Raw genomic sequence first — 14,855 nt, 5'->3', positions numbered from 1 at the left:
TTTCTGGATCTTGGTTAAGTGTAGCTGCTATAGCTATGTCAGACGCATCTGTCTTCACTGTTAGAGGGCGATTGTTATCTATGGTGTAAACAGCGGATTCCTCGAGCTCGTCCTTTAGGTTCTGGAATGCTTGTTTGACCTCCTTAGGGTTAGAAAATCGTTTGTTTCGAGTTAAGAAGCTGATTTTGTCTGAGAAGTTAGGAATCCATAGAGAATAATAAGCCAGCAGGCCCACTATTCGTTTCTGTTCGACGGAGCATTTAATTCCCGCAAGGCTGTGAATCTTTCAGGTCAGGCTTGAGCTGACCTTTAGATATTTCGCATCCCAGCAGACTGACACTATGTGTTCCGATCTCTTTTTTAGCTTCGATGAAGGTAATACCATACTTCTGAGCTACTTTGAAGAATCTCTGCAGGTTTCTATCATGAGATTTGGATTCATGTCCACAAAGCGTACTTACTCACAGAGGTGGTCTCTTTCCACTAAAAGGAATCTGTAGATTCTCGTGTAGGCTTATAAAATCCAAGCCCAGAATTACATCTGAACACAATCCATCTAAACGTGACAGTTTCATATTTTCATATGTTTCATCTTTGATTTGAATGGTAGCAAAGATATAGCCTTCAGTAACTCGAGACAAGTGAGTAGAAGCCATAAATATTCTGTCCACGGAGGTTTTTTATCGGCCATTTTTGGCTTCTGGCAACTCGTGCTGATACATAACTCTCACAACTTCCAGTGTCTATCAGGGCTTTAAGAAGAATCAAGGAGGTTGATTTTCCTAGTCCTAAAGAGTCCAACGTAGCGATGGCTAATGCTGTAGATTTTCTTGACTTGCAAGATCTCTGAAAATGTCCCTTCTTGCCACACAGATTACATGTTGCTGCACGTGCGGGGCACTCATTACGAGGATGACTTCCTCTGCCGCAGAAGTAACACTTGCTAGATATAGTGTTAACCTTTTGTTTTCATTGAGTCGAATTGATCGAGGCTCGTAGATCAGGCAACTGGGGAGCGACAGAATCAGCATTTGGCTTCCTCAAATGCATCCTTCAACTTTAAATCGGTTTTCTCTAGGAGACGTTTTCTAATGCTGTTGGAGGCAATTCCTGTGATGAATGCATCGCGTATGGACTCGTCACGATGCTGCTCAGCTGTCACGGCTTTGAAGTTGCAATTCTTGGATAGACTGCGGAGTTTCTGAAGAAAGGCGTCAATACTCAGACCCTGTTCCTGTTTACATGCGGGTAATTTGTGCCTTGAGAATACTTCATTTCTTTGGCTGCACTTAGTTGTAGTTTAGTGACTGAATTGCCTCTTCATATGTTTCCTTGTCACTAATCATCTGGTACACCGATGGTGAAATGTAGTTAATTAGTAGCTTCTTGATATCTACATTTTCTATAGCACCTACAGACAAAAAGATTTTTTTAAAGTTTCGTACCAGTGCAGCCACTTTTCTTGTGCTTGAGGTGCGGTAGGTTCCACATCAAACCTAACCGGTTGAAGCAGTCTATCCATGTTTACATAGATTCAGTGAAATTAATTGTACTTAATAACAAACCATGTTACATTCAAAGCTTTATTTCACTGAATGACAAACAACTACACATATAGTAGAGATCAGAACACGAAATATGGTCAGTACACAGGCTAACAAATGTAGACAAACACTAAGGGGCGACAATTAAATAAGCAAATTCACGACAGGCATCTCAGAGGCAATCCAGCTCAATTTGATTGTCAAAAGAGCTGAGCCGAAGGCTCTTCGAGCTCTAGGTTTGTAATCCTGCTTGAACAACCTTTCTGTCTGGAAGAGATTCAAGTCAATGCCAATACAAATCATTGCTATTTCCGATATATCTGGCACTCCGGGGGCATGAACTAGAATGCAGTCCCAGCTGCGATGATGTGATAAGTCAAAAGCTTGCTGTCAGAGTCACTCAAATTTATCACAGCATTAATCATTATTTACTATTATTTATTTATTTTATTTTAGTTATTTCCTATCCCCAATTTCTTCACCCGCCCCACCTTTTCCTCGTCTCACTAGGCTGAGTCCTGACTTGGCGTCCTTTCATTTATCTGCCCTTGATCGGGGAAAGGTAAACACACAATCTCTTTGGTCTTACCCGCCGGATGTCTGACAGCCGCAGTTGACACCACCTTGGGTGGAATGCAACCAATCTTTCTCCCCCCCTCCCACGTCTCTCTTTGATCTAGGAGATTAATCGGATCAACGCGCCTCGTGACTCTCCAAGGTGCGACTTTTGTCGGACTTCACCCACGTGTAAGATAATTCTTAGCCTAGGACATTTCCTGTTTCCGCCCGTTTATCCCAGGCCTTTATAAGGTAAATTAAATCAAGCCAGACCCGCTCATTTTCTCATTCGAGCTGAGCAATCGAGTCTGGACTACTTTATTTATTCTTACTCTTAGAGGAATACCTGGTGACTCCCTCATGTGTATGCCTATTGGTTTGGAGCACTTACTCTATTACCTGCTATTTATCGGATCACTCCCCTGCCTATTTATTTGGCATTATCTGCCTATTTGCTGTTCAGTGCCAACACGACACGACTCAACTAGTTATCAGATAACTACGCTATTTGCTGTTGAGTATTTTCTACTGTCTACGTGGATCTACTCAACTCTATTACTTGGCGCTATCGGCTCTACTTGCCCGCCTATTCGACAGCCCACCTGTCAACTCATTAGTTGCGACGTCCCTATAGACCCAGAGTCTCTGCGAGACGTCATAGCTACACCAAACCCTCTGCAACTCTCTGGACTTATCCTGTTAACTACGCTGCCCACAGCAGATCAGCTCTGCTCGCAGTACACTTGTGCCCATTGTAGCCGGCCACCCGCCCTACTGTACCCACTACAGATATCAGAACTTTGGATTGAGACTCCACACGAACTATATCACCGGCGTCCCTCTACCTGCTAGAGCGCCACCTCTAGCTGCAGAACCTCAAGCCAGGACACAGCCAGCTGCGACCCGAACAGGACAACCAGCTAAGTTCAGAAGACTAAGTGACATACTCTCTTATTAAGTGCAAGAGTGATGATTAAATATATTATTGATTAGAGATAGATACAAACCCTCCCCCTTTTTATTTTTCTATGTAAATATTTATGTGAATAAATATTCTTCATTTTTACCTTTGTATCTATCTTTCATTGCTTGTCTCGTTGCGTGTCTGCTCCCGATTTATGTGCTGACGGGTTGGTGTGTGACAGCTCTCAAAAATAATCATCCCCTAGACACTAAACGCGCCAAACACACGTCACTTTCCCCAACCTGTCACAGATGGGCAGGACACGTTTATAGAATGGAATGCATCCCTAAACGACTCCTGTATGGCCAAGTAAAAGAAGGAAAGCGCTCACAAGGCGGACAAAGAAAACGCCTTAGGGATACCCTCAAAGCTTCTCTGAAAGTCAGAAGCACATGACAGAGCATCATGGCGTCACGCATAAATTGCTGAGGAAAAGAGAACAGCGCTGGCAGAAGAAAAGCGCCAAAGAAGAAAAGCAAGGCCAATGACACTAGTTCCAGCTGGAATAACCTGCCCAGTGTGCAGCCGAACATTCCGGGCTCACATCACTGGCGGATCCGGGGGGGGGGCGGTAGGACAATCGCCCCCCTCCATACCCGGCCGAAGGGACGAATGTTAGTATAGAGTTCACAAAGATTGTATACGAATTTATTACTTATGTTATATAATATATAATAATTATTTGTATTTCAACCTATTTTAGATTAGTTCGCCTCCCCTAGTATGTTGGCCGATTTAGTGGGGTCGGGAGGGGCGATGTCATCATTACCGCCCCCCCCTCCCACCTATAAACTTTCGAGTGGGGGGTGGTTCAAATTATTTGTAGAAATCACAGCTTGCTAACAGAATATATTAAATATCTATATGATTAAAACTTGTTATTGATGTTTTAACCGATCTTTATATTATGTCGTTCCTCTGTTGGCCGATTGGGTGGGGTAGGGGGGGCGAAAACCTCTACTGCCCTTCCCACCTAAACCCTTTTAGTGGGAGGGGGGGCGGTTCTACTTTTAGGGGAAATCATAGTTTGTGAACAAAATTAGATCAATTAAAATAAATTTTTTTTTTATGTCACTCCCCTTCTGGTATCGCGGCCGATTCGGTGGGGTAAGTGGGGAAGTGATTACATCTACTGTCCTCCCCACTCTAGCCCTCTGAGTGGGGGGGCGGTCCTATTTTTATAGAGAAATCATAGTTTGTGAACAAAATTAGTTGAATATCTATATAATATAAGCTATGTATTGATTAGTGAACCCATTTGTTTATTATGTCGCATCACACTCGATTCTCAAATTTTATCATTAGTAAATATAAAATAATAAAAAAAGGGTTGTACCAAGTGGGAGGGGCGATACATGCAATCGCCTTCCACCCATCACGAATGCTTTATCTTTTTGTATTATAGTTTAAGAAATTACAAAATTAAAAAAAAAATTGTCACTAATATAATCTATATATGCTATAATTTAATTCTTATATCAAGTCGCCCCACCCTATTCTCTATTGCCAAATGCAATCATTAGCAGAAATTTTAAAAAGGAGCGAAGATTAATCGTTTTCACTCTACCGCCCCTCCCTTTACAGGACGAAAACATGCTGTTTTATAACAGAATAGTCAAATATGGCGACAGAGTTTAGGTAATTTCACATAATTTTTTAAAGAAAGACTTTGCTTTTGAAAATTTAGAATTTATACGAAATTTTTCAGTAGAAAAGTAACGATTGAGATGAGTTCTGAACCCAAATATTCTTTTCCTAGTCGCCTTTTCCCAACCTTTACTCAATATGCTTATTTTTCTAGTTAAATAAATTTGGAAATATAGCTCATAATTTATGCTTCAATCCTAAAAATGCAAACAAATTTAGAGTAGAATCTAATTGGTCCACTTAATTTCTCCTCCCACTTCCAAAACTTTTCGTTAGAGCTTTGAATTATAGTTCTGTAACCAAACAAAGTTACAACTAAGCCTATTGAACAAATGAGCTTTTTAAAAATATAATATTTTTCGAATATTTTTTTTTCGGCGGCGATCTTTACAGCCTTAATCTAAATATGTGGGGTATCTTCAAATCGTTTTATTTGCAATGTAGTAAGGGCCTATCTAATTCATTTTAGAATATTTTTTAAGTAAAACATTTTTGAAAAGGTCATTTTTTAAAATGATGAATAATGAGCTGTACATGTCTGAAGAATGCGTTTCTGCCGTGAAGAATGCAAGAAAACGCTTTGTGCGTCGGGGCTTCACCCCGAACCTCACTAATGAATAATGAGCTGTACATGTCAAAGGAATGCGTTTCTACAGTGAAGAATGCAACAAACAAAAAACGCTTTTGGCGTCAGGGCTTTGCCCCGAACCCCACTAAGGAGACTTACAGCATTCCCCCAGACCCCCAAGCTATCAAGAGAAATGGCTCAACATGACTGTTTTCTTTTCTTCGCACAAAGTTGAGAAACACTGCTTTATATTGTTACGAATCTCCCTATGCCGGGCACTCTGCAAACTGCACCATACACCACCAACTTAAAGAACTTGACAACTCAGGGCTCCAAAGTAACATAACACTTTTTAATAGTTGAATAAATAACCACCAATACTGTACAATTGGCAACACGTACACTGTACAAATATCTCTCCGATAACACCGTACCGCCGTATCAACTCTTGCACTGGCCTCTCCGTCTCGTTCCGGGCTTGCACTGGGTTCAACAGTTCAGGACTGACTTCACACACTAGGCTCGTTGTGTCGGACTCGATCGCAGACCAAGATCAAGACGCAAGTCGTCTCAACTGTACTTGACAGTACTCCGCACTGAACCGTCGTAATGCTCCGTACAGAACCACACCGTTGAACTGTGCTGTAGTCGACCGTGTTCTGAGCCCTGTCGTAAACCTTCTCTCGTGAACCGTCTTGACTGCGACACCTCCGCTCTTTATATAGGGTCGCAAATGGCCTTCTAGAACCGGGCGGAACATTGCTCGACGTTTCTAGCTTCGTCACTCCTGAGCTCTGTTCACGACGCCGATCCTTCCCGAACCGTCATGTTGACACTCGTTTCGGCTGACCGTCGTAACTCGTCTAGCGCTGGACTGGGGCGATTTGCGTCGGTTGACTTCACTCACACCACTACCCCCATCTGTGCCACCACCAGGTTTATAACAATATATATATATGTGTGTGTGTGTGTGTGTGTGCAGTACGCACGTTTATGCATAGGGTTAGGGTTTACTGGGCGTTAGGGTTAGGGTTTGGGTTAGAGAGAGAGAGAGAGAGAAACACAGACAGACAAGGACAAGATCTGATTTTCGAAAGTGCTTTTAGTTTTTTTCTGAGATTTTAAGGTGAAGGAGGCCCAGACTCACAGCCCAAAACCAATAGCGGCCTTTACCCATGGGGGCAGGTTAGATAATTTCTGCTCAACAAAGCGTTAACAAACAAAGAAATGTTCATCTTATGGACAAAGTTATCAGATCTGTTTGTAAAGTCGTAATTACATTCAACCCGAATGATGTCCCTTATTTCTTTGTAGACTAATCCTAAAACTATTTCCTATCCTATAAGAGTATACTAAATTATCAAAAATTATGTTGCAAACATGCTGATTGCAATTATAAAATAAATACTCACTAAAACTACTAAAACTATTTTTCATCCTTGCTACTTCATGCGTCGGTTATAATACAATGACATTTTTCTGTAACCCATAAGTCTTGTGAAAAGTATTGACAGCTTACCAATGATATTATCGGCGAGTAATGACTGTCTTATATATCTCTACCTGGACTATGTTTTTTTGACATTATCTTAATTTAATACAATAGTAGCTCAAATTGTAAGTGAATTTATATCAATAAAAAATGTATATCTTTATATAATAATAATAATAATATTTATTGTCCTTAAGGATCTTACAATTTGTGCATTACACCAAACAAAAAAATATAACTATAACAAGGTTACAAAGACAGTTTGTGTGGAAACAAACTCGAAATCGGCCCCCGAAGTGGTTCATCCAGGCAGGTAAAAAGGCAGGCATCAATATTTTCAGAAAGAACATCAGAATTAAATTCTATCAAAGACAAATGACAGAGAAGACCAAAGGATAGATGAAAGTGAATGTGAAATTAAATGCGAACCTGGCCTAACTGATGTCTTATAATGAATATTGAATTGAATTGATCTAATTGTTTTGTAAAGGGTCAATCTCTTATTTAAATCCTCAAAGAAAGAAAAAAAAACATTTTCTTAAAAAAAAAAATTCCTTTAGTTAAGTGTCTTTTGCATGCAATGTAGCGCTGCATTTCTCGAGATAATATTGTTGTAACTCTAGTGGCGGACTGAAAGGGCTAATGTGTGTGCGGCCTACTGATACACACGTCTCAGGCCAATCACACAGGTCAACGGGTCAACGGCTGTGGATAGACAAGGGACAGTACTGCTAGTTCACGCTAATATGACCAGTATTATGGTCATGTGACCGAAAGCCTTCACGGTCGAGAGACTATGTGTAAGAAAGGACAGATGAGTCCAAGACAGCAAGGCCGCAAGGACAGTGCAGCGTGGTACAAAGGAGTCCTCGAGAATGTAGCTGTAGGAGCTAGAGAGACTTGTAGAGTTTAGTAGGCAGTCCTGTTGTGTAGAAAAGCATTTGAAGTTAGTGTAGCCGATTGTGTTTATTGGCTGTTATTGCTGTATTTGTAATTAAATCGCCGCATTGTTTATTGAAGCTCTAGTTGTCAAGTTCTTGTATTAGATGTGCTGTGTTGTGTTTAGCAGTGTTTACAGTATGCCCGATTGACAAGATCGTAACAATATGAAAACCTTCTCATTAATTGTTGTTTTAAATTATGTCCAACTTATATGCATATTAAATAGCTTTTTTTCTCTTTAAAAAAAGTAAACATTAGTTTTGGGTAAACTTTGTAGTTAGTAGGACAGAACTTACATAACGTACAATTTTTTTTTAAAAATATTTTTTAACAAAAAGTCTAAAACCATTTGCATAAATATGTAAAAAATATGGCAAGATGATATTTTCACTACTAAAGAGTCTGGCGCATATGTTACTATTAATAGTGAATAGTTGTAAAAGTGGTGTATTATTAAAAACTGCTTGCATAAGTGATTTTGAAAATTAGAATTTTCGCTTTTAAAAAAGAAAAAAGTAGCCGTTGCATCAGAAGTTTGAATGGACTAAAATATTACGATATCAGATTTTCACTATCTTTTCTAGTTTACGAGATCTAAACGGGACGGACATTTCACACTAAACTAATAGCGTCTTTTTCCCTTTCGGGGGCCGCTAAAAACAAAATGTACATTCACACCAGACTCACTCATAATTTATGTGAAAAGTTTATCTCAGATTGTTTCTATTTAATGATTTGATTGCCAGGGGAACAAAAGAGTGCTTGTGTCTGTTTTTTTTTTTTTTTTTGTTTTTTTTTTGCTATCGGTGTCTTGTATTTCTTTTGTGATGGTAAAATAACAAAATCTTGACCAAAAGGGTGATGTGTGTTATATTGTTGTAACTGTAGTAGCTATAGGGTCAATTGTATGTGCGAAAAGCTGACATATGCGACACAGGCCACTGATGCCAGCGTGCTGCTAGAGGTCAACTGCGTCAAGGAATATAAAAAGATCTACAGGGCAGTGTGCTGGTATGAACTCGCCCCGGTGTTATAGTTACTGGTTCCTGTAGAAATATCGGATATTTTCTGTGAGTTTGCGAGACGTTCTTCATGGATCATGTATTAGGAGACAGTTTAGAGTAGGGACGATTCGGTTATGAAAAGTTCAGCACAGAAACACTAGATCTATTACAAATTTAAATACATACACATGTAACACTGGGTGTGGGCTGGCCGCAAGACATCTTCTTTAACCGTTCATTAGCCACCCCATGGAGGGCACTGGCCTGCTCTATCACATCTCTCTATTCTGATCTATCCTGGGCTTTACGTCTCAATGCTCGGACTTTAAGCTGTTGTTGATCTGCCTCTACATTTATCAAGCCACCTTACTCGTGGGCCGCCTTTTGGGTGCCTGCTTTTGACGGTAATCTGTTCCTTTTTATTTCCGTCACTATGGAGGGGTCTTCATAAAGTTGGTATATTTCTTGGTTGGTGCGAATCCTCCATCCGGTTTCCTCGTGTATGGTAACATACATTTTTCTGAGGATTTTTCTCTCCCAAGTGTTTAGCAGATTTTCTGTGTTTTTGGTCAGCATCTAGGTTTCGCTTGCATATATATCTAGAGGTCTGATGATGGTTTTGTAAATGGTTTTCTTTGTTTTCTTAAATATAAGTTTGCACCATAAATTCCTGTAGACTTTTACCTCTTCTTCGGCCAGTAAAGGCTTCATCTTCACGTTTAACCTTTACAGGTAGTGTCTATTTATCGGTTTACCAACACAATTTGTAGGTTTATTTCTTATATACTTATTTTTAGTCTATGATCTTAATATTAAAATGACAAACCTTGGACCCGTAGATGATCCATACTTGTAACATTTGAAAACATTTAAGTGTGAAGAACTGTTTGATAATGCAAGGCATGAATGAGCACCCCTCCCCCAATAAAAAAAAACTGAGTGTATTTACCGTACTTCCTGTAAAAAAAACAACATAAATGATTCTTTTGACATTGGAGAATTTTGTGTTTTTATTTTTGTTCTTTCATAGATTTCCGTAAGCGCTGGCCTCAGTTGCAACTAGACTTTCCCATTATCCCAAAAGTTGCCCGGGCGAGGTTTTCCAAAATAATCAGTTCTTAGAGAACTACTGTAAAGTGCCGAGACAGGAGGAGGCCAGTGGACAACAATGGCTTGCTGTCATACCACAGAGATTCAGCAACATCCAATGGAAATCGTAGCCTGAAGCATTGGGCTAGCATGCACACACACAAACACACATACACTTCGAGTTAAATCCCTCATATTTCCAGTGCATCCTTTGCAATCAACAACACTTTGGTGTACATCCGTTTACCCACACACTCACTGCTACATAAACATGTGTATACAAACAGCACAGAAACTATGTACACTTTTTTTTAAGGACACTTCTCAGGGCAGAAAAAGACACTATTGTGTCTGTGCTGTCTGAACCTCTACCTATAAAAGCCGAAAAAAGAAAAACTTTCCATAACGTTCCAAACAATGTCCAAGCGCTGGTGGTGGTGGTGTTTTTTTTTTTTTTGTTTACAAAGCTTAAATCAACTCACTTGGTCTGTAAGTCTGTCTGTCTGGTACAAGTTTTGTACGCGATATTTTTTTCAGCACCCATTTCCGGAACAGGTTGAAACATTACACAATTATTTATAGTAACTTACAAAGCTTGAATCAATACAAAACACTAATCAAGCAGTTGATTACTTATCGGTAATTATTAATCATCGGTAATAGATAATTTTGTATTAGATAGAAAAGGGAGCTTATTCCTGCAATTTTGAGATATATAACAGTGAATCTGTATTTTTTCCTCTTAAATAAGCTTTGTTTTTTTAAAAAAGATTGGATTTGTATTTTCTTGTATTTGTATTTTAAATTGTAGAGCCCGGAGATAATGCTCAAGCTGTTTATACGTTAGGTCAATCAGAAAATCGGAAGGTCCTTGAATAGGTTTTTTTCTTGAACAAAGGATTTGGTCGTTGACAAAGAGAAAGTTTGCAGGAAGAGTCAAGAATAAACGAATCGTCTCGAAATGTCTCTGTGGTGATTATAAAAGGAATACGATAAAAGAGCTCACGGTCATTGTTCGTGTTGCTCATTAGTTAATTGATTTTTAGTTTTATTAGTTTTTGTTGTTGTTTTTTTTCACTGTGCTTTGTTTCAAATAGATACCTTGTGTCAGTCCAACTATTTTAGTGTACTAATATGATTTATGCAAGTGATTCATGTTTGATTTGAACTTTTGTTTATCGCTGGGACATTTCTTTAATGGATTGAATATGAAGATACTAAATTCTTACTACTATATTACTATATATAGGCACTCCTGAACCAGCTAATGTTACGTTACTTTGACAAAAATAAAAATCTATTTGATAGCGTGAACAACACAACTGTAAAATAAAAGCCGTGACATCGACATTCGTTCATCGCAGTATCGTGGTCGATGTAGCCCACTTTTGTCATCCCAAAGGATGAGTACCGTTCGAAGTAAGCTGTAGCTGGACATATCCAATGCTTTTCACCTTCACTTATCCATTGAACCGTTGGGGCACCACACAAGATCTGTAGACCGTCTTTCTCCATTCCTCTCTGTCTTTTGCGTTGTATAGAATCTCTTTCACTGACAGGCCAGTCGTTTTTTTTTCATGTTCTCTTCCCATCGCTTTCAATGTCTGCTTCTTCTTCGATTTCCTGGTACTGTTCCCTGATGGAAGGTTTTTGCTAGCCCTGAGGAACTTGTAATATGGTCATAGAGTTTTAGTTTGTGTTTCATCACTGTAATTACCGAATGTGAATGTGATATTAAGTTTTCTTTAGCATCTCAATACAATTGCTAGGAGCCTCCTCTCTAGTTCTGTAGTCAGCGTCCAAGATTCTCAAGTATTTAAGAATGTGGTCATGACCAGGCCTAGCATCAGTCTGACTAGTGTCGTGGGCTTCGCTATGCTTAACATTTGTTTCCTTTTGCCTGCTTCGAGTGTTTCTTCAGAATCGAAAATTATTACATTCTAGCATTACACCTTCCACAGGATGGCGGCGGGAAGGATTGGAACCAGGGTCCATCGAGACGACAGTCCAGAGCGCATATTACACGACTAGGCAGCAGATCAGTCGTATTTTTAACAAAAAAGTAAAGTTTCCCTTTCAGACTTTGTGGTTTATAGGGCAGATAATGTAAAGATCATCTGTTTCTGTCGCCTACGGTTTACGATGGTGTCATGTGGCCAGCACAACAACCAACAGCTTTTGCTTTTCAGTAACTAACGTCTGGTACCCATTAGAGATGGGTGGACTCATAGGCGCCCGAAGATCCCGAAATTAAAAATCACAGTCTTTACCAGGATTCGAACCCAAGACCCCCGGTTAGGAAGGCAAGCGCTTACCGTTCCGCCACAGCGCCTCCAATCAATCGTATTAAAGTAGAGGAAACAGCTTTTTATGCTTTATCGACAAAAACATTTATTTCTGAAGTACAAATTCTGAGGAGGATAACGATGACCTCTTATTTGTACACAGCTGCTGTCACAGGTTGGGCATCTATAATCACCAGGCGCTGTTGCACTTTCACCCTTCTTTCTATTTCTGGTGTGTAAGACATCTGTAATCCAATTCTTTAATGCTTGCTCTTCATGTGGATCCATTCAGTGCAACTTTTCCCCAATCGTTAGTGTCAACTTCATGTCGCGTTTGTATAAATCAGTATACATTAAAAGTGGACGACCAGCGGCTCTCCTGCCTTAATGTTATTGTAAATAATATTGAATGATTTATAGGTATTAAATTAAACCATTTTATAGCTTATAACAGATTTCCCGCGGCCTTCTGATTTACCAGGAGCTCCTGAAAATCTCCTGAAATTGCAAAATATACGAAAAAGTCCTGGAAATATACGGAAATTATTAAATTCTTTTGAAAACTCATACAAATCTCCTGAAATACATAGACAAAAATTGTCATTTTGGGGTGTTATTCAATATGGAAAACGTCAATCATAGGCGCGATAAAAAAACTGGCATTATGCAATACCCGTAATTATGGAATCTAGTGAAAGAAGCTTCTCGCGCCTCAAACTAATGAAGAATTACTGGAGGTCAACAATTCTCGAAGATAGATTGAAACATTAGGCAATTCTTGCTATTATGCTACATGCAAGGCCCATAAAGTAATTCTGTACGTTGTAAATAATGAATAAAATGCAAAAACGAATTTATTTTCTAATACAAAACTCTTAATTTTCATTCATTTTCTAAATCCCTACCCAAACTTGGCCCCGCGAAATCCGTTTCGCATTGGGCCCCACAATGGTTAAGTCCGGCCCTGCTATTTAGTGACAGGTGAATACATAGTAGATTACTTGTTCTCTTTCCAAAACTTCTTGGTCACAATGGTTAAGTCCGGCCATGATATTTAGTGACGGGTGAATACTACTTGTTCTCCTCCCACCCCCCTCTTTTTTTTTTTTTTCGCCTCTAAAATTACGTGGGGTAACTCTAGTCTGTCCGACTTGCAGAAATAAAAGAGTGATCTTTCCATTACTTGGTGCCCAAACTCTTGAGCCATGAAGAGAATTATATATAGAGATGAACGACGCATACGTGAGAATGACCGTAACGCATGACTGCATAAGATACGTGCCCCACACTGCATAGTGTAGTCAAGTTTTATTTGCAGGTACTTAGATTAAAACTAGCCGAAGTAGCCTATTTCGTTCTTGTACCTATATTTGATAAATGGTATACGTTGATTTATGACAATAGCTGCATATCTCTTGTGATTTCCCTGAGTGGATTAGGAAGTGTATATTTGCAGTTTGTTAATCTAAGGTTGATATGATCCTGTGTATTTTGTAGTTTGGCCTTGTAGTTTATGTATTTCTGAATATATTTGAGAGTTTATTATCAGTCAAGATTTAGTATTTATAGAATTATACCTTTCGTAATCAGACCATTGCTACTTTGGTTTTAATTGACATTTCTCTTTTGTCTTGTTTTTTTTTTCCTCGAAAAGATATGATTCAAGGCTTTTGAAAGAAGAATTATACTGTTCTTATCTAGTTGAAGGAAATCTTAATGAACAAATATAAATAAGAGATACTTAGGTTTCTACCTCAAGTGATCAGTTCTATAAAAGAATTTACTTTGTCTATGCATAAATTGATTGTCTTATCAATGGGCTATCTTGTTGAAGCATAATATATGTACCTGATATATATATATATATATATATATATATATATATATATATATATATATGTATATATCGTTCTCAATTTGATCCATATTGACCAAATTGAAGTTGCGAATAAAAGTCATTAGAATATACTTAGGTCGGTGCTGCTCACATACCTAAATATTATATTACTTTGTGTGATGCTATCATCTAGTAAATCTAATTCAATTATAGAGTCTTATTAAAAACTGTATTAATCCATTTAAATTTTTAAAAAATTATATTAAATGTAATTATTTTTTATTAATATAATTATTAAATTTCAAGATTCCAACTCAACTGGTCGTCATCTATATCACTGGCGGATCCTGGGGGGCAATAGGGTGGATCGCCCCCCCCTCCCACTCGGCCGACCCCACCCCTAATTCTTTACTTATGTTAATAATATATATAAATTATTTATATTTTAACCTATTTTTGAATTGTATCTCTTCCCCTAATTTCCTAGTATGTTGGCCTATTTGGAGGGGGGGAGGAAATTGCATCGATTTCGCCCCCCCCTACCCTTGACTTTTGAGTGGGGAGGGGTTGTCTAATTTCTTTGTAGAAATCACAGTTTGCTAACATAATTAGTTTCGTATCTGTATGATAAAAGCTACATTTTGATATTTTAACCAATCTTAATATTTTGTCGTTACCCTTTTGATATGTTGTCCGATTTAATGGGTGGGGGGGGGCAATAGCATCAATCCCCGACCCTTATCTTTCTAGTGGGGGGGGGGAGGTCCTGTTTTTTTATGTTATAAAAGCTACTTATTGATATATATTGTAACCAATATTTATATTATATCGTTCCCCCTTCTGGTAGTTTGGCCGCCTTTGTGGTGGTGAGGAGCGGGGGAGTGGCGACTGCATCTACTCTAGACATTTGGGTGTTAAGGGGGGG

Source organism: Biomphalaria glabrata, chromosome 6, assembly GCF_947242115.1.
Source record: "Biomphalaria glabrata chromosome 6, xgBioGlab47.1, whole genome shotgun sequence".
Taxonomy (NCBI): Eukaryota; Metazoa; Mollusca; class Gastropoda; family Planorbidae; genus Biomphalaria; species Biomphalaria glabrata.
Note: the sequence above shows the minus strand (reverse complement) of the source record.